Source organism: Lactuca serriola, chromosome 6, assembly GCF_051521515.1.
Source record: "Lactuca serriola cultivar US96UC23 chromosome 6, Lser_US96UC23_V15, whole genome shotgun sequence".
In the NCBI taxonomy this organism is placed as follows: domain Eukaryota; kingdom Viridiplantae; phylum Streptophyta; class Magnoliopsida; order Asterales; family Asteraceae; genus Lactuca; species Lactuca serriola.
Window position 1 is genome coordinate 124233022 of NC_136413.1, and position 24018 is coordinate 124257039.

The 24018-nt window shown below is 33.1% G+C and overlaps 1 long non-coding RNA gene and 1 pseudogene across 1 annotated transcript; one reads left to right on the forward strand and one right to left on the reverse strand.

Moving 5' to 3' along the window:
* Positions 1 to 7957: 7957 nt before the first annotated feature.
* On the reverse strand, positions 7958 to 14793 carry LOC145060111 (F-box protein SKIP2-like; annotated as a pseudogene).
* A 1446-nt stretch (positions 14794 to 16239) lies between these two features.
* LOC145059106 (uncharacterized) lies at positions 16240 to 19073 on the forward strand. The gene is made up of 3 exons (XR_013686631.1): positions 16240 to 16311; positions 18605 to 18725; positions 18861 to 19073. It is a non-coding gene; the product is annotated as an uncharacterized LOC145059106 (long non-coding RNA).
* The last annotated feature ends 4945 nt before the right edge of the window (positions 19074 to 24018 follow it).

The following is a 24018-nucleotide window of genomic DNA, read 5'->3' on the forward strand; positions in this document are numbered from 1 at the left end:
ATATAAATGAAGGTACCTAGAAAAATTTGTTTTTTCATGATCAAATAATTTCCTTTATCATATAAATTAAAAAAAATAGTAAACTACACCTTTAAGACAGTCCATTTAAAGGTCAACTGGTAAACACTATAAATATTATCGGAGTGTCAAGCTGTAAACCATAGATCTTTTGTGAAATTTCATTTTTCAACCATTAAACTTTTATAATGGGGGCATCATACAACTTAGGAAAAAATGACACGATCGGTCCTATGGTTTTCCAAAACAGTGTTATTATAGATAACTATTGAAACTTCTACGGATATTAGAAAACTAAGTAATTACCTACAGCAGAATTGGTAGGAAATCCATAGGAATAAGGCGTTACCTACATATTTCCTATAAAAAACGGGTTGTAGGAAAAACCTTTGTGGGTAATTTTTTCCTACAAATTAGCTACAAACCTTCCTACGCATTTCCTACGGAATATTCTGTTACAAAATTAACTACGGAATAACTATGGAACACGTTGACTACGGAGTACCTACAGATTACCTACGAGTTATTTACTTACGAAGCACCTACAAAATACATACGGATTATTTTTCCTACAGAATACCTACAAACTGATTTTCCTACAGAATACCTACCAACTACTTTTCCAACAGAATACCTACCAACATGTTTTCCTACGAAATACCTACAAACTGTTTTTGCTATAGATTACCTACAAACTTTATTGGATTTTATTTACTACAGAATACCTACCGAATATTTATTTCCTACAAATTTTCTATGATTTTTTTACCAGTTTTACTGCCATATTAAATTTATATTTGCTATAGAATATTTATTTCCTATAATTCAGTCAAAAATCTATTACTCTATTTAATTTATAATTTAAAAGTATCCAAATTTTCTGCTAAAAAAACCAAATAAATATTTAAAATAATAGTTAAATACCATCACATTCATTAACATTAAAATAGTCAATAACATACCGTTCATACATTCAAATACTCAAAATACCATTACAATATCATGACAAAAGCTAAGAACTAGTCAATAACATAACATTCATTAAGTGTTTTAAAAGAAAAACTAAGAACTACTTTGTGGATTAACAAACGGATTCATTTGTTTCATAAAGGCCGCCAATTGTTGTTGCACTTGCAATTCCATTTCATTTCGCATATGTTACATTTGCAAATTCATTTCATTTTGCTTTTCATCCATGGCTTGTTGCATGTTTGACACTTGTTGTCGCAACTCATTTACCTAAATATAGCAAGACAAACACATGCAGTTAGTAAATGTAATTCAACTTTAAACCATGATAGCAATGTAATTTACTTTTAATACAATATAAAAATACACTAGTCATAATAACAATGTACATTGTTTTTAATATCAATAATAACAACTTCTAATATGCATAATAATAACATACTATATTTTTATCCATTATACCATTGTAATTTACATTTCCAATCCATAATACCAATGTACTTAAATTATTATCAATATAAACAATTTACTTTACCTAATATCGATAATTGTGTCACACCCCCAAACCAGAACAGCGGAAACGTTCGGGGGCGAAGACTTCATGTACAGTATCATAACAATGCACAATAGTAAAAACAAGCATGAACATCCATTGCATTAATTAAATAGTTAATACATGTATGTTCTTTAGATAGTTGTAAGACACAAAAATATAACATCAAAATAAATGACGAGTCTTGAACATACTCCATCTTCTCCAAAACCTGAGCTCGTACACCTGCCTACTGGTTCCCTGAGAATACAAGTTATTTTGAAAGAGAGTATCAACATTTAAGTTGGTGAGTTCATAACTATTTTAGTGTAAAATGTTTGTAGTTGTTTCACAAAAATGTTTGTATTTGTTTCACGAAAATGTTTGTATTTGTTTGTAGACTTCCCAGAAATTCCTATATTTTCTGCTTATATGAAAAGTAGCCTTCTATCATAGACCAACCTATTTGTATGTTTTATTCTCTTGAAAAGGGTGTAAAATGTATGTTTGTACTCGACTTAGTATAAAATGTATGTTTTCCATATTCATAAACCATCTTTACTAGAAAATAGTATGCATTTCTCATGTGAGAATTTCACTATATGAATGTAATGGAAAAATGAAGATTTATAGTAGTATTGTATAGAATAAACTACTGATGTATTAACTACCTTGAAACCAAACTGGATAATTAAGGTTAAAATGTGATTAAGGTTATAACCATACTTGATTTACTAGTATAAAACACGATGTTCTTCAGGCGTCGAAAAGGAGATGACATTTGTCACCTGTAGACCTACAGGTCCCACTGTAACTAGCAGCAAGGTGTGGGATGGTCAATCCTGTATAGATCTATACACAAACTCACGCTCTCCCTCCAGGAGACTCTGGTTACAAAACGTGACATAGCAAGAATATTGCTATGCCATGAAATAGTATCTCACATTTTAGTTATCTTGTTCTAGTTATAGTGTGTAAGTTCCTTCTTGTTCTTGTAATGAATAGTATACTTTGTATTGAATGGTAATAGTATGTATGTACTGATTCATGTATCGTTCCTCTGTTCTAGAAAATAGTATGTATGTCCCTCTAAACTATACCTATTATAGTTTATATGTACGTTCTGTATCAGTAATAATTGTTCATCAATGTAGAGATCTCGAACCTGGTAAAGATATCACGTTTAATAAGCGAGACTACCTCTTTTCCTCTTACCTAAACGAAGGCTTCAGCTTCGATCCACTATGAGAAGTAATAGTTCACCACTAGCATGAAGACTTTTTCTCTTGGGGCTATCGGTAATTTTCCTACTATATCCATCCCCTATTTCATGAATAGCCATGGATAGATAATAGGATGTAGAGGCTCTGCCGGTTGATGCAGGATGTTGTTATGTCTCTGGCAAGCATCACACTTTTGAGCATGTAGAAAAGAATATCTCTTCATGTTTGGCCAGTAGTATCCTGTTTTAGTATTTTGGAGCATAAGGATCTGCCCCCAGTGTGATTGCTATAGTCTCCTTTATGTATGTCTTTCAAGAAATTTGTAGCTTCAGGATCATCAAGGCATCTAAGGTACGGATCTTCCATAGATTTTTTATAGAGTTTACCTTGGATTATCATGAATCTTGAGACTCTTGTTCTAAATGCTCTCTTGCTTCTTTCTTTTGGTGGGATCATTCCGTTTTGGAGTTACTCCATAATGGGTTGGGTCCATAAACGTGGATCTCTTTGAAGATCCTGTTCATCGAGGTCCCTTTAAGGAGGGATCTGAGAGTCGGGATCTTGAATAGCAGCTACACTTGTTGGTTGTCCAGTATCATCGGATTTATCGGAAAGGGTTTTTATGGATAGTGTTATTATATGGGTTATAGGAATCTTCGTCTCTGGTGGGATCCTAAAGGAGGATCTTAAGTTGGCTAATGCATCTGCTTTTGTGTTTTCTTATCTGGAAACTTGGGTTAGGCGAAATTTTTCAAATCCAAAAGCTAATTGTTTTAGGATCTCCAGATATAGTGCTAATCTTTCACCCTTCACTGCATAAGATCCATTGAAGTGATTAGTTAGTAATAAAGAATCGAAAAATACCTGAAGATCCCTGATTTGAAGATCCTTAGCCAATTGTAGTCCTATTATGAGTGCTTCGTATTCTACTTCATTTTTGGTAGTGCTAAATTCACAACTGACTGCCAGGGGTAGGATGTCCCCCTATGGCAACTTTAGTATGATCCCTAGCCTTGTTCCTTGTTTATTTTAAGCTCCATCTGTGAATAGTGTCGATTTTCCCAGTTGTTCATCTTTTAGGAGTTGCTTGGCTTCCATGTCTACTTCGTTTTGTAGATTCTCACTAAAGTCAGTCATAAAGTTTGATAATGCTTGTGACTTTATGGCAGATCTTGGTTCATATCTGATGTTAAACGTGCTTAACTTCACTAAACATTTTTCCACCTTCTTGACATTTCTGGTTTTCTTATGACTTTCTTAATTGGATAATTAGTCTTTACATGTATAGTATGTGGTTTGAAATAATGTCTTAATTTAGTAGAGGCGGTTACTAAGACAAGAATTAGTTTTTCGAGGTGAGAGTGTTTGGTTTCAGGATCTTGGAGACTTTTACATACAAAGTAGATAGGATGTTTGTCTCCGTTAAGATCCTTGGCTAAGACAGCACTTACTGTGTTTGAGGATACTGCATTTTGAGTTCCTGAAAAGCTTTTTCTTCATCTTCAGTCCATTCGAACCTCTTGTTCTTCTTAAAGATGTTGTAGAAGGGTTTACATCTCTCTGAGGATCTTGAAATGAACCTGTTGAGTGTCGCTACCCTTCCAGTTAGCCTTTAGATATCTTTTGTTGAAGATGGGGATTTTAACTCGACGATTGCTTTAATCTGCTTCGGGCTTGCCTCTATTCCTCTCCTTGTTACCATATATCCAAGGAACTTGCCCGACTTCGTCCCAAAAAGGAATTTGAGTGGATTCAACTTCATAATATATTCATCCAGGATGTCAAATGCTTCCTTAAGATCTTTGAGGTGATCTTCAGCTTTCATTGACTTTACTACCCTGTCGTCAATGTAGACTTCCATGGTGTCACCCATATTGTCTTTAAACATCTGATTCACCAATCTTTGGTATGTTGCACCTGAATTTTTAAGATCAAAAGGCATTGCAGTGTAACAATATATACCTATTGTTGTTATAAATGTTGTATCTTCTTGATCGGATGGCTCCATCTGGATTTGTTGGAATCCTGTTGAAGCGTCCATGAAGGTTAAGATTTTGTGGCCATTCGTCGCATCTATCATAGAGTCAATATGTAGTAGAGGAAAAGGACCCTTAGGACAAGCCTTGTTAAGATTCGTGTGGTCTACACACACTCACCATTTTCGTGTGGTCTAATTGAATTTTGGTTTCTTTGAATTTCACAAACCCACATAATCTCAGGATTATCTGATTTTTTACGTTTTATTTTTCAATATTCAACGGATTTGGGGTCCTTTATCTTGAAGTCTTTGTTTTATAGAGCTCCGAGTTGTTCGATTCTTCATGTTGGTTTCAAATTTCTTAGTTTCATTTATTCGTACGGATTTAGTCGTAGCTTAATTTGGTGTTCTTCACTTGAATTTCTTGCTAACTATCCAAGATCGTTGTCGGTAAGTTTTTCTTATCTTTTGTGTCTTTTCTTTGACTAATATTTAAAGTGAGTTTAGTTTGTCTGGCGCTTTATTAATCTCATTTTTGCTATGAGTTTAAATTGTTTTTGATCTTCTTTACGTGTTTTATTGGATGATCTGGTTTTAGATGTTGTTATTCTAAAAAATAAATTTTTGAATAAAATTAGGGTTTTAAACCTAGAAAAAATTGTTGTAATCGTTAGATAAAAGTAGTTGGAATAGAATTGTACAAACTTCATAAACATTATTACATTAATCAAAGGTTTTTTACAACTCTAGTACAAAAATAAACCCATCACAAGTTGGTGAAAATATATACATTACATTGTTAAACTGTGAAACGAATACTTGAACCCAAAGGTGCACATGACTTTATGAATGATATTAATAACTATAAGTTGGTTAAAATATAGATGATAATGTATAATAGAGGTGTAAAAAAAACGAATCGAAAACACGGCGTCTGGTGCTCGAAAAATAAAAAATAAGAAATATTCGTAGTTAATCTGTAGAAATAATAATAATAGTTATAATAATAATAATAATAATAATAATAATAATAATAAGGTAGTGTATAAAACTAATAATCGACCAACTAGGAATGGATGTGGCATGCCCGGCCGATTGGTAAGATAGCGATAATAATAATAATAATAACAATAATAATAATACATCTAACGGTTCATCCAAAAAGCATACTAACATCCATCAACCCGACCAATGGATGGATATGGCACTAGTTTCAAAGGGGTTTGACAACCTAAGCAATGGTTCTTCTTAAAAATAGGTTTGGCCATGAAAAAAATGAATCTACTTGTCAGCCTTTATTGATTCAATTTACCCGCTAATTTGCCAAGTAATCCATCAAATAGTTCTCAAATTGATTTTTAAGCACTTCTTTCAACATTTGTAGTTGACACTTTTAATGTGTATTAGCCTTTATTGATTCAATTTACCTGCTAATTTGCCAAGTAATCCATAAATAGATCTCAAATTTATTTGTAAGCACTTATTTCAACATTTGTAGTTGACACTTTTAATGTGTATTATTAGACAATGTTTATTAGTGATATGTATTTGTATTTGATGGTTTATTAAATTTATTATAATGTTATTTCTTTTGTACTTGAATTTCAATATTATTATAAGTTTAAATGTAATGGGTTTTTTCAATATTTTGGACAAAAGAATAGAATTTTTTATAATTTTTTACTGTTTTTTTTAAATAAAAAGTAATTAGCTACGGATTAAGTACACAAAATCCGTAGCTATTTCGTAGCTATCTACTTCCGTAGCTATTTAGTTCTGTAGCTATTACGTAGCTATTTAGTTCCGTAGCTATTCTGTATGAAATTCGTAGCTATTCCGTAGTTATAGTAGTTACGGAAAATCCCGTAGCTATTCTGTAGCTAATCCGTAGCTATAATTTAACCACGGGCCATTATACTACAGACATTTTTCCATACCAATTACAGAATAGCTATGGATTGTTCTGTAGCATTTGCACTAGTTTTCTAGTAGTGGATTTTTAGTAGCACGACATCCATCTTCTCAAGTTTTAAATAGCTTAAGCTACAACTAAGCCTGTTACTCTTTCTCTCGTGTATATCTTTTTCTCGTGTATATGTGTACGAGTGGCAGGGTGTTTATTGTATCTTAAGGAACTAATGGTGTTACTCGAAGGAGTAAGAAAACAAAGAACTTCCTTACATACAAAAAAATCCTTCAACAAAGTTGTGAAGTATAGTGACAACTAACAACCCTCTATGTGATACAGTGCAGGGGCGGAGCTAGGATTTTAGGATAAGGGGGGCTTACGTCGTAACAATATATTAAAATACTTTTTTTTTTCTGAGTAACATAATCGAGTCTGTAAAATTGATAAAAGAAACTGTTTATAAACACCAATTCTCATCATTATTTAGTATTAAAAAAACTAATTAAAACATAGATATATATTGTTATTATCAATTTTAGAGAAAATAGAGCTAAATAAATTTTATAAGATTATAAGTAGTATTTGACTCGTTTTACGTTGAGACCGTCTTTAATTTAAAGAAGAGAAAACATCTATAACTTTATAACTTTATATGTGGATATCAAAAAGCTACTAATTATACACTGGTTAATCGTCAATTAATATAGCAATTTAAGAACAAAATGTACCTATTAGTCTACTATTAATATAATATTAACATGAATTAAAATAAATGGGTATTAATATTAAGTTAAATGGACATGGACGCTCTAGGATTTTTTTCCAATAAGATTGTGGGCCTCAATTTTAGTCATATTAAAAAAAAGGCTTATTATTTTTTAATATTATAATAGAACTTAAAAAAATAAAAATTGGGAGGGGCTTAGTAACACGGAAGCTTCAAGTTATTCATGGACTTATTAACTATATGTATTATCACAGAACTTTGAAAGGGATTAAGGGGGGCAAAGCATCCGGCAGCCCCCCTATTGGCTCCGCCCCTGATACAGTGGCATCTAACTTTATATATCACTGTATGTGTTAGGATGTTCAAGTAATTAAGAAGCATAAATAATTACATCCAAATTGAAGTATGAACCTTGTACAACCCGGTTCAAAACCGGGATCTTAGAACAATTTCACATATGACCTGTTGACATAAAAACCGGTTATATAATTGATTTAACTGGGTCCGTTACCGGTTTTGTAGTGCATGGTGTTAAGTAAAATTTAGAACCGAGAACTTAAGAACACTTGTGCTGGATAAAATTAATGTTACCCGACGAAAATTGAAACTACAAGAAATCACAATTATTTTAAATAAGTTACCATACAACCTAAACAACCCTTCAAGATCCAGTACAAAAGACAAATTAACTACATTTTAATAAGAAGAAACGAAGTAAAAAGTACCACTAGCATGACTGGTCCTCCTGCGGGGGCTGCGGATTCTACCAACTCAAGGCTTCCAAGCGAAACCATCTCACCGGTATTAAGGTCAACGACCGTGTTACCACCCAGCTCGAGTTGATGCTCAGATGATCCGACCCAGTAGTTGAATCTATAATTAATAACCACAGCGATCCTAATATTCACTGCCTGTATCCGACCCACCATGCCCTTACGAGTCTCTGCCAACGTAGATGGCAGCTGGAGGTGATCCTTGAGCAGGGCTCTCGCATGACCAGTGTCTACCAGATCTAGGGGTTTCTCTTCGGGTTCAACTACCACGGTAGATGGAAATTGGAGGTCGTTCTCCTTGATGGATTTGATATGCGAAGTCTTACCACCACCTTGGTAAAAAGCTGCCATAGTGCCTGCCCACGCATATTTCTGGTAGGGATCATCGTATGGGTAATAAAAGAAGGCGATGCTTAATGGGTCTTCGTAGTAAAGACCGATTGCCTTATTCATATTTCTTAGTTTAAGGTCGAAATAGATGTTTCCTGCGGTCTGGTCTGACGAGTTGGTGAAGGCTGGAACCGAGAGTTCCTCTATAGATAGCTTCGGGGGGTTTGGAAATGAGTACAGACATAAAAGGACGATTACCACGACGGTGAGCATGAGATTGAAAGCGAAAGCACCACAACCACCATCGCTCATCTTGAGACAGGAAAAATTTAGTAAATTTAGGGGATGAAACTTGGAACAGGATTATTCCATTATTTATAGTACCAGTACATATTCGTTCCGAAGAGTACAGAAATTCCATTTTTAATAGTTTTATCTAGAGTTGTTATAAATGACATATACATGATTAATGATTAATAGGAAATATAAGAATGGGACCAAACAATAAAGATTTGGATAGCCTGACAATCGTCTTTGCAATAGACAAATTATGGAGACTTCTAATTTATAAGCATAACTAGGTTATAACCCGTGGAAACAACGGGTAACAGATTAAAACAATATACCAAGGGGCCTTTGGCCTAGCGGTAAGGAGTGACTCTCTCAAATGAGAGGTCATGGGTTCAAGTCTCGCTATGAGACATATGTGGTGTTTAGGATTAGATTAGGAGTAGAATAGTTTGCCGTTTCAAAAAAAAAAAAAAAAAACCAATATTGATAGTCAAAATCATAATCATTAATCAATTATTTTAAAACAATTATTAATTTACATATTTATATGATTTGTCTATAACTCTATAATAGTTGACTCAAATTAATATGTAAAATATTTTGAAGATATGAAAGACATTCTTTATATGTAAATTAATGAAAAAAATGATGATATTGAATAATTAAATATAAAATTGAATAGATTAAAAAAACTCACCGTCAATCATCGAATGGAATTATTATATTACAAATTAAAATTTAAGTTTTTGAAAGTAACATATATGAAAACTTAAAAATAAATCTTTACACAAGGGCTGATATTATTAAATTATAAAATTATAAAAGAAAAAATAAAAACTTTTATTTCCCAAATACCCCACCCATCCACTTATCATTGCAACACCTTTGCTCTATAAGAAACAAAGGTTGGTAATCCACAAGCAAAATTAGCATTATGTCCTCCGTTTTATAAAAAAGATTGATGGTTTCTAATTTGTTAAATGGCCTATTGTATGATGGCCATAAAAGGAACTGTATGTCCATTATATATGTCATATAATGCATGCATGCCCACATTGATACATATGTAATTATTTTTTAATTACAACATCCTGATTTCATTTATTTTTGTTACAACAATATTCTTTTTCTAATACAAAGAAATGAAGTACAATGCTATAATACACAAAAATTTTAAGTAAATTGTTATTTATTGTTACAATAATGTAAAATTAAAACTATATATAATAATAAAGAAAATTAAGAGTATAATGTTATAATAAGAAAAGAATACAAAGTACAATGTTACTTCTTGCATATAGCTCATCAAATTTTCTATAGCTAGCAACTTTAGAAAGACACCATCCTTCGGTAAAGTTTAATTTTAATATTTTCATGTGTAGTTCTATATTTCTCTACATCTTGGATAAAATGTGCACAACATCTTCTAAAAGCTGAAACTGAAAACCATAAAGAAAATATTATACATACCGATTTACTAAAAAAATGTCTATTAAAGTTGATGATTTCAAATGACAAAAAATTGTCTATTAAAAAAGCATTTCATAAAAATAAAATAAAAAAATAAAAAAACAGTCTGTTTTTATCAAATGGCCAAACAAATTAATCATCGTTCTTCATAGTTTTATATAGAAATTACTCAACTTTTCTTTACCATACCAGATCATGCAATGGCATGTTGCATCTTTTCTTGATTCACTGTAACTTTATTTACATATCTTTCATCTTACAAATAACTCAATGAGCTAAATCTGTAAAGACATTAAAACCAATATCATAAGCAACCTATCTCTTCCTATTTTAAAAAATAATTGATAAAATTCTTTTGACATCCTTCTTTTTACTTTTAAGAATGCATAACCGTAGAAAACTGGGATGCTATGTATAATAAAAAAATCAAGGAAACCAAATAACACAACTACAATCATGCTTCAGACTTAAATTATTTGACTTTGGAACAGAAAAGTCGCATAAAATTCCAAGCTTAAAACTGATTAAGCAACCTTCATTACATAAGCATCTTTGAATACATAAATAATTTCACTCAAAGATTGATAAAAACATTGAAAAAAAAAACAATATATATTTTGTTACAAAAAAGAGGTCTACCTGGCCAAATTGACCGTTAAAGCACTTAACTCTCGTACCCATTATCTAGGATAAAAAGAGAATAAACGAGAAATTATTATATGATAAATGAAGTAACAACATTTCAAAGCCTTGTAAATTTAAAGTTACAAACATTAAAACCTACTTAAATAGAAAAGTCTACACAAATCAATCTCACTGCCTCATTTACATGATTTGCTGATTATAAAATTTGGTTGAGTCATTTTATCAAACTTGTAGTGTGCAAAAAGAATTACTGATTCAAGAGACCAAAAAACATATGGATAAGTAGATGAAAGCGTACTGTTTCAATCCGACCACTCCCATTAATCTCTATACCCTTCATATATCTGATCTTTAAATATGAAACCAAAAGAAACTTCATCACTAAGAATCTGAAATATTTATTTGAAAAAAACAAACTTGTATGCCATTCAATACGAGAAGGCATGATAAGAAATACAAAGAGGGGTCTTTAGGTTTGAGGATGAGGTCGAGTCGTAACCTCAACTAAGAAATGGCGACCAAAAAATTCAAGTGGATTTGGTGAGTTACTGATGATTGGAAAGAGAAGTGATGAAAATTGGAAGCGTAACATAGGAGACTCAGTTTAGATACAAACCATTTGTAGATCCAATTAAAATTTAGATAAGATTTCCTGATTTCTTGCAGTTAGCTAAGCTAAAAAAAGAATAATATTGCTCATATGTTTCTGATTTATAGGGTTGATCGGTAGACCAAGATTTAAAAGATTCTCGATAATTTCAAAGATTTGTGGAAGGAAGCGAGATTTAGGGATGAGAAATATACTTCTAATACGGTAGAAGGTCATTTAGGGAAAAAAAACCGAGACATTTTAGGCGGGAAAATTAGCTGGGAGGGGCTTGAGGAGAAAACACGTGGCAATTGGGTACTCTTTTATTATAATAGAGGATTTTTTTCTATCTATTATTACTAACGTATTTAACTACTTAAACTTCTGTTTTTTATTCTCATCCTATTTTCATAAACAATAGTTCTTTTTGAATAACTATATGTAAATATAATTATTAAGTTATTATATTTTATTTTTAACATTCTACTTTCATTCATATCCTATTTGTTAATAATCAATTGCTTTTGAATATTAAAAACCAGACAAAACTTCAAAAATGGTCCTTGTGGTTTTCGAAAATATCAAGTTTAGTCCCTAAGTTCAAAAAACCTCACAGATGGTCCCTGTGGTTTCAAAACTTTTAACAAATGATCTTTTTCGCTAACACCGTTAACATTTAACCGTTAAATGAAGGGCATTTCAGTCATTTTACCACCACAGGGACCATTTACGAAGTTTGCCTTAATTTTTAAAAAAAAAAAAAGAAAAAAAATTATTTAATATTAAAGGGCCCTCTCTCTCTCTCTCTCTCTCTCTCTCTCTCTCTCTCTCTCGTAAACATTGCATCTACAGCTTCAGTTTCAACTTCACACACATCCAAATTCACCACCAATGATCCTCTTCTAGCTCGTAGCCAATCTCCAACTTCACTAGTCACATTCTTGCACTTCTTTACCTTGATCTTCACCAAATTAGGACAACCCCAAGCAAAAGCTTCGATTCCTTCATCTGATACTGGACACCCTTTTATACAGAGCTTCTTCAAAGCAACACATTTTGATGCTATGCCTAAAATCTCCCCATCAGCTATTGTTTCGCTTCCACATAGAGCTAATCTTTCTAGCTTTTGACAGTTTGTAGCGATTGCTTCTAGGCTTGCTGAGTTAGGGTTGACCCCAATTAGAACAAGTTCTTGAAGGTTTGCACTGTGTTTAGCAATCCCTGTCAAACCCTCGTTTCCTATCGTGTTTGTTCTCCATCCATCGATGTGAAGCTTTCTTAAGTACTTATAGTGCTCAGCAATGGCGACAACCAGTGGCGGACGGTAAGAAGGGCCGAGGGGGGCCATGGCCTCCCCGGTTTTCAACCTCCTAATACCTGATATATATAGATAATTTTTTTTATAAATGAATCCAACAATCATTATATTTTGCTATTTGCTAATTGGGCCCCCTCTGTTTTGAGGTCTGTTTTCTGCTTTATATGTAATGTAAGTTACAAAATTTGGTTATTAACCCAAAAAATCACCCGAAAATCACTGATCAAATCAAAAAAATCATTGATAAAATCAAGGGAGAAGAAACCGGATGATATTAGGAAACTAATTAAGCTAATAAACTATCTCTTCAACTCTATAAAAGAAAAAGAAAAACTCTAATATGAGATACAAAATTCTGAACTCAAAGATTTGAGTTTAAGAAAACAATAAAGTACAAAATATTTCGACGCCAGAAACCGTTATAATCTCACCGGAATAACACCACCGTCTCCGCCCAACTGCATCTCCCACACCGGTTTCTGTCGCTACTCGCCGGACCACTGCTTCTCTGTTGTCGGACTATAGCTTCTCCGCCTCTTTCTTTTTTCTGTTGTGTGCTCTGCTCGGTGCCGACAAAATAGTGAATGCTCTCCCTCTCCGATACCCTCTTGACCTCTCGATCTCCTCTCCACAATGGTGAACAGGTTTTTTTTTTCTCGTCATGTTTGTCTCTCTCTTTTAACTCTCTTTGGGTCTTTACTTTTATTTATTTATTTATTCTGTAAACTTGTGGAGTGTAAGATTGGTATATAGGGGTATAGTGTAGGCTGACAAATTTACTTTATTAATAATGATAACATCTATTTTTAATTTATTATTTTTGTAGAAGTATAGTATGCAAAATCCTTATGTAAAACTATTTATTTTATATATTAGCATATAGTGGAATTAATAAAATGATAACATACAAATCCATATGTAAAACACTAAAAGTCTAAAATGATTATACTCATATTTTATAAAAATATTATAAAAATATTGTTGCTTGATATAATAGATTTTTCCTCTGTTATTTTATTTTAGTACTATATATTGTTATTTATTAATTGCTACTATAATACATATCCAACATGAAAAAACAATGGTCTATTAACGAGTTGTTTAAAATGAATGTGCTAATTTTAGCTATGAACACCTACTAGAGATTGTTTTGGATAAAAATACATTAAATGTCTAGCATTCTTGTTGCAAGACTTTAAAAATAGAAAAAATCAATGACTTCAATTTTGAAGTGAGACGTAAAAATATTTTGTTACTAGTTTTCTTGTCATAAATTTTTATATGTCATCATTTTGAATATTTTTTTTGTCTATATGGTTTTGTTTTGAAGTTTTAATTTCGGCCCCCCTACTTATAGTGCATGTGTTCCGCCCCTGGCGACAACCCCTGTATTTGTGCATTCTGGTGTCTTGACGATGTGTAGAATTTCCAATTTGGAGCAATTAGAGAAGGATGAAAGCCTAACATCGGTCACCTGTAGTCTCTCCAGATGAACTTCAACCAAACAACTATCTGCAGTCGCTATGTCTCCAATAACCTATCCCAATCGCCTAAGCATCAGAGCAATTTCAACGTCTTCAGTTTTTTTGCACCGCTAATTAAAGGTCCGAAGAAATGGCCATTGTATAGCTCCTTAAGACATATACTTTTGAGCGAGGAAGCCGCCGCCCCTTGCCCAATCGGCTCCGCTGCTCCTCCGTCGTTGATGCCTCTTAATCGTTTAACAGACAACTCCTCGAGATAAGAACAGCTATCGAGGAGGGCGTTTATGCCTTTAGCACCGAACATGCAAGATCCACAAGAGAATTTCTTCAAACCCTTGCAGTTTTTCGCTAAGCCGGCCATACCTACATCAGTTGCAGGTGAAGAATGGGAAGAAGATGATAGGGTAGGTGGGTTTTCTGATCTTACGAGAGAGAGAGAGAGAGAGAGAGAGAGAGAGAGAGAGAGGTGGGGCCCTTTAATATTAAATAATTTTTTTTTCTTTTTTTTTTTTAAAAAAAAATTAAGGCAAACTTCATAAATGGTCCCTGTGGTGGTAAAATGACTGAAATGCCCTTCACTTAACGGTTAAATGTTAACGGTGTTAGCGAAAAGGACCATTTGTTAAAAGTTTTGAAACCACAAGGACCATCTGTGAGGTTTTTTGAACTTAGGGACTAAACTTGATATTTTCGAAAACCACAGGGACCATTTTTGAAGTTTTGTCTAAAAACTATATAAATGAAGGTACCTAGAAAATTTTGTTTTATAATTTTGTTTATCATATAAATTAGTAAACTACACCCTCAAGACGGTCTATTTAAAGGTCAACTGATAAACATTATAAATATTATGGGAGTGTAAGCTTTAAACCATAGATCTTTTATGAAATTTCATTTTTCAAAGACTTTTATCAAGTGACATCATATAAATTAGGCAAAAATGACACGATCGGTCCTTTGGTGATCCAAAACAGTGTTATTATAGACAACTATTGAAACTTCTACGCACATAGTCTTTATAGTTTGTGTTTTTGCCCGTGGTCATCTCATCCTTAAAAATACTTTCAATTCATCCGATAAAATTCATTGGATAAACAAACGAAGAAATACTACAAAACTCAACTTCCCATATCACCTCTTCCGATAAACTAGAAAAAAAATCATCAGAAAAACTACCCCAGATAAATCACAAATGAAGGAAAGCATCAAAGGTATCCGGAGTTGCACGCTAAGAGAGAGGGGACTATACACAAATGTTGGAGTTGCTAGTGGTAGGAGCTGCAGGAGGGAAAAAAAAAGACTAAAACAAACACTAACCCGACGTATGTATGTATGTCGGCAATGGAGATGCAATAAGGGAATAGTCTCGATGGGGACTATACACTTTTAGGTTTTCTTAGAATGTTTTATAAGGGTCTTTATAGTTAACAACAATGTCAAAACAAATAAAAACTACAAAATGATAGTAGAACAGTAATTTTGATAATTGACCGAGTTAGTCTCAAGACTTGTCGTACCATATTTTCAAACCATGACAATGAGTCACATCATTTTTGAAATCTTAGACTATAACTGTAGATTTTTGTAAACCGGAAAGACAAAAACTGAATTTTACTCATCGAATTATTAAAGATTTGGATTGGCATTGGGTGTATAGGGCTACTTTTGCCATGAATCGGTAAAGGTTGTTACATTGTATTTTGGATTAAGAGAAATTAAATATCCTTCTACATTTATAACTTACTAGGTTATAACCCGTGGAAACCACCGTTATTATTTTTATAATTATAATAATTTAGTGTAAATTAACGTAAAGGAAAAAAAATAGTTAAGATGACTTTGTTTAAAAAGCAACTACATTGGCATAACTTGAATATTCAACAAAATAGAAGGACTAAGATAAAAATAGGACTAAACCTACAGGGAGTAAATTGTATGTTAGATGTAGGAGTGATATTGAAAACGTGTTATTCAAAAACGTAATCTGATTTTGCTATTTATTGGCGGTCCTATTGGATATTGAACCGATGAAGTGGCGACGGCGATTAAGAACCGGTAAAGAATTAGGTTTTTTTTTAAGAAGATGAACAACTTATAGAGTACAAACGTTTAGACATGTAGAATGTAAGTATTATTCGTTGATTTTGGGGCGAAATTGAATCCTAAATTGTCTATTGTATCTCTCAAAAAAATCAAATTCTCGCTCCTGTATTTCATTTTTTGGTGAAATTACTAATTTTTTTTGTAGTGTATGATAGAAATTGGTTCACATCAATTAAGTTATAATTAGGATATTGTGATTAATTTCGAAAAGAAGAGGTTTCAGTTATGTATTTAAGGGATTTAGTATATGATTTTGGGTAAAAACCCGGTTATACATTCGATAAATGGGTGTTTGTTTTATTTTGGAATCTTGTTCTAATAAACACAAGTGTTATGATAAAAATGAAAAGAAAAAAAAAAGATTGTAAAAGTTAAGTATATAATTTGTTTTGTTGGTGTCTTTAAAAATCCAAATATTTAATATAATGCCTTAAAATTTTGTTGTAGTCAAATGAGGTATTTACGCATAACCCCTTTGTTAAGGGTCTTGTTGTTTTCTTTTAGATAAACGTATTCGGTTTGGATTAAATGATGATATTTTGTTCAGCTATTAAGTGTGAAGTTGCTATTTGAAATGGTGAAAACATAAAGGATGCAGAACGTGGTAAGTTTGGTTTCAAATACATTGATGTAAGAAATAAAATTGAATGAAAGGGGAAAAAATTTACTTAAAAAGAAAACAACTTTTTTAGAATTTATAGCAATGTACTTTGAAAGTACTTTGATATATGTTATAAAACTTTCTTTTAAATAAATGAAAACAAAATTCAGAAATGGTTGTTGTTTTTCAAAAGTAACAGAAATTACTTCTACTTTTAGGGTATAAAGTATAAAAATTCACAGAAAATTTATTTAACGAAAATGGTCCATGTTTTTCAAAATTAAAATTCATCAAATGCCACTTAATGGTGAGTACGTATTATGGTTAACAATGACATAAAGGGTAAAATTATCTAAGTGCTAAATAAACGTGTTCTAGCGGGTACTTTCAAAATGTGTTACCATTTGATATATATTACATGGTCTTTTTCTGAACCGAAGCTTAAAGTTGTCCACATATGGTATACAATGGCATAGAGGGTAAAATTGTCCAACGTTAGAAATATCCATATTTTTTTACAATTTATAGCAATCTACTTTCAAAGTACATTGCTATAAGTTGTAAATGTATTTTTCTTTCGTAAAGTTGCAAAGCTTTTTCTTAAGTAACAGAAATTACAATAATGTACTTTGAAAAGACATGGCTATATTTGTAAAACAACACATTTCATTTAAGACCAATATATGAAACATTTCATAAGTTGTGTCAATTGCATTAATTGGTAAATAGGTGAAAATATATTTTACAAAAATGGTCCCTATTTTTAAAATTAACAGAAATTATCCATTTTAAAAGTAAATAGTAATGTACTTTAATACATATTACAAACACACACATATTGTTACTTTTTTTAACAAATTGTCAATGTTTTTTGCTTAAGTAATAGAAATTACATAAATAGTCCATGATTTGAAAGTAAATCCACAAAAATCAAAATAAATACAAAAATGGTTACTTATACAAAACTCACCCTAGATATGAAAATATACAATATTATGTTCGTTATCAAAGTACCTTTGTTATGAACATAAGAAACTAAATAAGAGTACCACGTATGTTTATAAAGCAAAGATAAAAGTAATCAACATAAAAAACCAAATAAGAAGTAATAACCTGGTGTTTTTTTTTTTTTTGCTTTTTTTCTTTCGAACTTTTTTCATTTATAAATGATAAAAAAAAAGTATAGAGATGTAACAAATGAAAAACTTAAGCTTTCTGTTATAACACTCATTGACAGAAATCGTCACTATGGCAACAGTTTTTTTACACAAATGGTCCTGTTGGCGATAAACATTTTCAGAAAGGTCTATGTGGCATGAACAACATGACATAAGTGATCATTTGTCAACTTTTACAGAAATTACAAATACAACAGGATATTTGATGGTATGCAAAAACATCTTACATTATTTGTTTAAGAAAAATAGGACAGATATGCCCTTTTCTTCATAAGTATGGTATCTCCTTCTAACAAAACATATAACATATTTAACGAAAGTAGAACGATATATGAAAGTCAATTCCTCAAAATAAGTAATATATTGAGAAGAAGAATCGTAACAGAAGGAAAAGAAAAAGAAATAAAGTAAATAAGTTTTTATAGATCACAAAAACACAAATCACTAATTTTTTTTTTTGTTGTAGACTAATAAACAGATGGAGATGTACCTTCAGTAGTTTGTAGAGACGACGAAGAATTCTTGAATGATAAGTTTCAAGACGCCAATGAAGAAGTGAAGAAGATAATAAACTGGAATCAATATTTGTAAGTTGGAGGATTATGATTAGCTGATTTTAGGGATTGCATATATCTATTAAAGTTTGAAATTTTTGTTTACATATAGAATACCTAATTTGAATGCAGTGTATTGGATATAAAAACAAATTTCCTTAATCTTAGGGGAAGAGTTATTGACAATTGAAGATTGAAGAATTGTTGAGCAGGAAAATCAGTGAAATAGTATTTCTGAGATTGACACGTGGCATAGAGCAGGTGTAAAAAGATGCCACGTGGCAGTGTATAGAGGCTTTTATTAGGCATGAAGATTTTTCTTCCTATCTCTTTAAGGATGAAAAATATACTAATTTAACATTCCAATCAAATTTAAATTAAATTGAAGGACACTTGTTAACATTTAAAATATATAGAAAGATAGTAAGAAGAAAAAGTAGGATATTTAATTTCTTTTGGATTAAATTGTATTCTAAACTCACACTTTAAGCAACATGGTAATTAAAAAATAGGAGGATATTTAATTTCTCTTGGATTAAATATTCCTTGATTATTCTATAAAACTAAGATACAGTAATTAAAATATGAGAAATATCATCGATTTTATCTTCTCCTGATGTATATAAAGTTTGTCTAGGTTACTATCAAGTTAAAAGGGAGTAATCAAAATGAGTAAAATATTGAAATGGGTTATGTGTTTTATAATTTTTTTTAATTTGTTAAATGATAAAAGATGATTTTTGTTAAATGATAGAGTATAAGGAAAAATAAAAATATATATATTTAAATGTTTTTGATTTTATGTAAGATGAAGAAACAATGATACGTTGATTATTCTATTTCCATTTTTCTTTCTGATTAATAAATTTAACACAAAGAAGAATTTATTTGGCATCATATTATTATTAATGGTAAACTACACAGATGGTTTCTGGGTTTATGGTAATCTGTATGTTTGGTTCGTAATAATTTTTTTAACTTCGGTCGTCCCTAATTTATATTTTTGTTACATGTTTTGTCCTCATTGTTCTATAAAGAGTGGTTTACATTTACTTGTTTCTTTTACGTATTTTAAATTATCAGATAATTAAAAAAAAATATTAATTAAATGTGGAAAAATATTAATTAAAAAATATTTGTCTGATTCAAGAATCTACACCACCAACCCCTCTTCCCCTCCCTTCCCTCCCCGTGTTCACTCGTCGGCCAATCTCACTCTTCTTGTCGGAAAATCTCATACGTTGACGATGTCCTCCCCAGCTGCACCTTTGCCTCCACCTACCCCAATGATTGTCTTCTCTTGTGACATCTCAATTTTTACGGACAGAAAAGACCGATTTGTTTATGCTTATTTAAAAATCGTAGTATCTCTTTTGAAGAATAAGGTTGTAGAATTTGTTCCAAAAAATATGATAAATGTATTATCAAAACATTTATGAAGAATTGTATTTTATTTATATTAAAACATTGGAATATTATTGTCTATACAGAAGCATAAGCATAACGAAATAGTACAAGCCTTACAGTAATTAAACTAGTGGCTTAATACTCCTTGAATGTAACAGCATAATGTATCTTTCGTGTAGCTACCTGTGATACAATAAACTGAATGGGTCAGGTTGGGCAACCTGGTGAGTACATAGGGATTTCAATCCCACAATGTGATAATCATGTGTATCTCAAACCTGCAAATCCAACTATTATCATTAACACTTATATATCATATCTCTAAAAAAAATTATCCCATCCCTTTGATTCCCACGTATAGATCCTATACAAAGATCTTATAAGATCTATCCTAATCAATATGAAAAGCAAAGTGACAACGCTGCTTCGGAAATTCCCTGGAAGCAAACAAGGATCAATAAATACATCAAATAAGGAGAATGGAATAAGTTTCACCATGAACCTTCGTTCGTAAAAACAACAAGACAATTAAATCAGGGGTGGTTATCTAGATAATTATGTCTAGCAGTGGTCTAACATCGTGAGGTATTTTACCCCTAGACTCACCCTTCCTGGCAACACAACATCAGATATACCTAGTAGTGGTCTATTACTGACACACTTTATTAGGCAGTCTACGAAGTTCCCTCAATTACATTGTGAAAGTAAATGCTGAAACACAAAGCTCATCAAAAGAAAAAGTATGGGGAAATATAAATAAATTATTCATGTACGCTCCTGTACCCCGGCATACAATAGTGTCAAAAAAAGACTTTGTACATTATAGTACTTCTGTCACATTATAGTACCCTGGTATGAGTAGAACTCATACCCCATAACATAATAATACTCCGATACAAGCAGCCCCTAAGACACAAAGCTTTGAAAAAAACTTGGTACATAGAAAGTACTTTTTTACGTAGGAAATACTCCATCGATCATCAATCTCCTCGAACAGAGATTTTACTCTCTATTCCTATCACACACGTAGCCTTAATAAGATATTACCCAATATCCAAACATAATTGAACTAAGCATCTCTTTTAAGTCTTATTTCATCACTAAGAAAACCTACAATTCTTATAATCAACTTTCAGTGTGAACCATGTTTCGGCAACCTATCCTAATTTAGTGTAATATTTTATATAAAGTATTAAGTATTAACATACATTTATCTTCTCATTTATAATACTTATATTATTATTATTATCATGTAAATACATTTTAATACATATAAAATCATGTTTGTTTCGCAAAGCGTATATCATCAAATATACATATATCACATATTTCCAGACTTTATGAATATAATGTTTTGGGCCAAGTTTGATAATGGATCTTGGAATTAGGCCCAATTAGGGAGTTGGTCCCAATTGGTAAATTGGGCCAATAATGGGCTTGACATAAGGACTTTCAAGGTTATGGAATTGGCATTGGGCCTTGGTCCAATAAAGAGAATAGACATGATGGATTGTGTGGACCCCTTAGTCAAGATTGTTATGTTGTATAATGACTTGGTATTTATTATTTGGATAGGTCGGGATCCTTGGTAAGGCAGCGATTCAGGAGTTCGATTCTTAAGTTCGTATCAGATATACGAGGTGAGTTTTCCTTACTATACTTAAGGGTCTAAGGCACCAAGGCCGACCCTTTTGGATTGCTATCCTGATATGTTATATGCTCGAGTACTGTTATGATCCATTAGATTAGCATCCTGGTAGATAGGATGTTTGTAACACCGTAAATCCCAAAACAATTTTTCGCATTTATAAAAACATAATTCATTTATTATTCATAAAAACATCGTTGTTTGAAACTCAATTTCATAGCATATAACAATCCCATGATCTCATAACATAAAAATCTCGTGTGTGTACTGATCAGGCCGGCGCCTTCCCGCGATCCTCACTAGCACCTGAAACAAATAACACCAAACACTGTAAGCACAAAGCTTAGTGAGTTCCCCAAAATACCATATATATAACACATATTAGCCACTCGAGGCTATAACTCTTTGGGTCCGTCCACCCAACTCTATGAACCCCAGGTTCTATCTCTGTGAACCTTCCGGTTCTAACTCTATAGCATGCACAACATAAATCACATAGAATAATGCAGTACAACACATAAGACATATATAGCATACAACACTGTATCACATAACTCTAATTACCTACTCAAGGTAAGGTATAGTGAGAAGACTCACCTCGCGTATCTCGGTAACTCGTAAATCCCTGAATTCACTAGTGCTCGATCTCCCGAGCTATAGTCCTCCTGTAACACAAATACATCTCTAATTAACACTTTCCTAACTAGGGGTGACTAACTCTATCAAGTCAACATCGGTCAACTCTGGTCAACGGGCAACGGTCAACCCAACTCGCCGAGTTTGGCGTGGACTCGCCGAGTCCCTACGGGGACTCGATTCCTCTGAATCCCCTTCCGACTTACCGAGTCACTCACCCAACTCGATTACTCAACCCCTGGTTCGAAAACACGGAACCACTCGCTCCAACTCGTCGAGTCTGCCAATGGACTCGACGAGTGCATTCCATGCACAACCCCAAACGACCTTCTGAGGTCAGATTTGTTCCACTAACTCTTAGATCCAGTCTTTCCAAGCTTATTTATCACATAAAGTTTATGTCTTGGCGCTCATATCACACCTATTGACTCATAAATGGTGTTTTAACCTCAAACACAATGATCCCAAACCAAAACCTCCATAGACTCATATAAAGCTTGGACAAAGAGGCACTCTGGACCTCCATGGGTCCAGATCCAGAACCTCACTCGCGTAAGGGACCATGGGAGCACTAGATCTAGTCACAAAAGGGCTCAATAAGCCCTAAATCAACATGAACATCACCTCAAAAGAAAATGCTTCGAAAACAGTACCTCAAATGTGATGTTTTGGACGTCAGATCTTCAGGAAGTTAACCCTCTTGCTTCCTCTTGGCTATAGCTTCCTTTCCCTTGCTAGACAACACCTCCAAGGTCGACAATGGCTCCTTCTCTCACTTCAAACGCTCAAGCTCACTAGGGTTTCGCTCTGGGGGCTGGTGAGCACAAATAACGGCCATAAGGCCCTTTAAATAGGTCCCAAACCCAAGAAATTAGGGTTTCATTAAACAGCACGGACTCGCTGAGTCCACCAATGCGACTCGTCGAGTCCGATCATTAATCCGGGTGAGAAATCGCGTCTCTACTCGGCGAGTCTACACACCAACTTGCCGAGTTCTTCCTCAAAACTCGAAATAAAATAAATAAGTATAATACGTGAAATTCCGGATGTTACAATTCTCCCCCACTTGAATCAGACTTCGTCCTCGAAGTCTCGTCCCTGAAATAGCTCCGGATGCTGCTCACGCATCTCCCGCTCTGGCTCCCAAGTCAAATAGGATCCTCTCCGATGTTGCCACTTAACCTGTACTAGAGGCACCTCCTTGTTCCTCAGAACCTTGATCTTCCGATCCACAATCGCAACTGGTCTCTCCGCGTAGTTCAAGCTCGCATCTACCTGAATGTCCTCTAACGGCACTACTGTCGACTCGTCGGCTATACACTTCCTCAACTGAGACACGTGGAAGGTATTATGAATCCGCTCCAACTCCGCAGGTAGCTCCAAGCGATACGCTACCCTGCCCACCCTCGCGATCACTCTGAACGGCCCAATATATCGGGGCCCTAGCTTGCCTCTCTTCCTGAATCGAATCACTCCTTTCCAAGGAGATACTTTCAGGAGAACATAATCACCGACCTGGAACTCAAGCTCGGATCGTCGTCTATCCGCATAACTCTTCTGGAGGCTCTGAGCGGTCAACAATCTCTGCCTGACCCTCTGTATCTGCTCTGTCGTCTGAAGCACAATCTCTGTGCT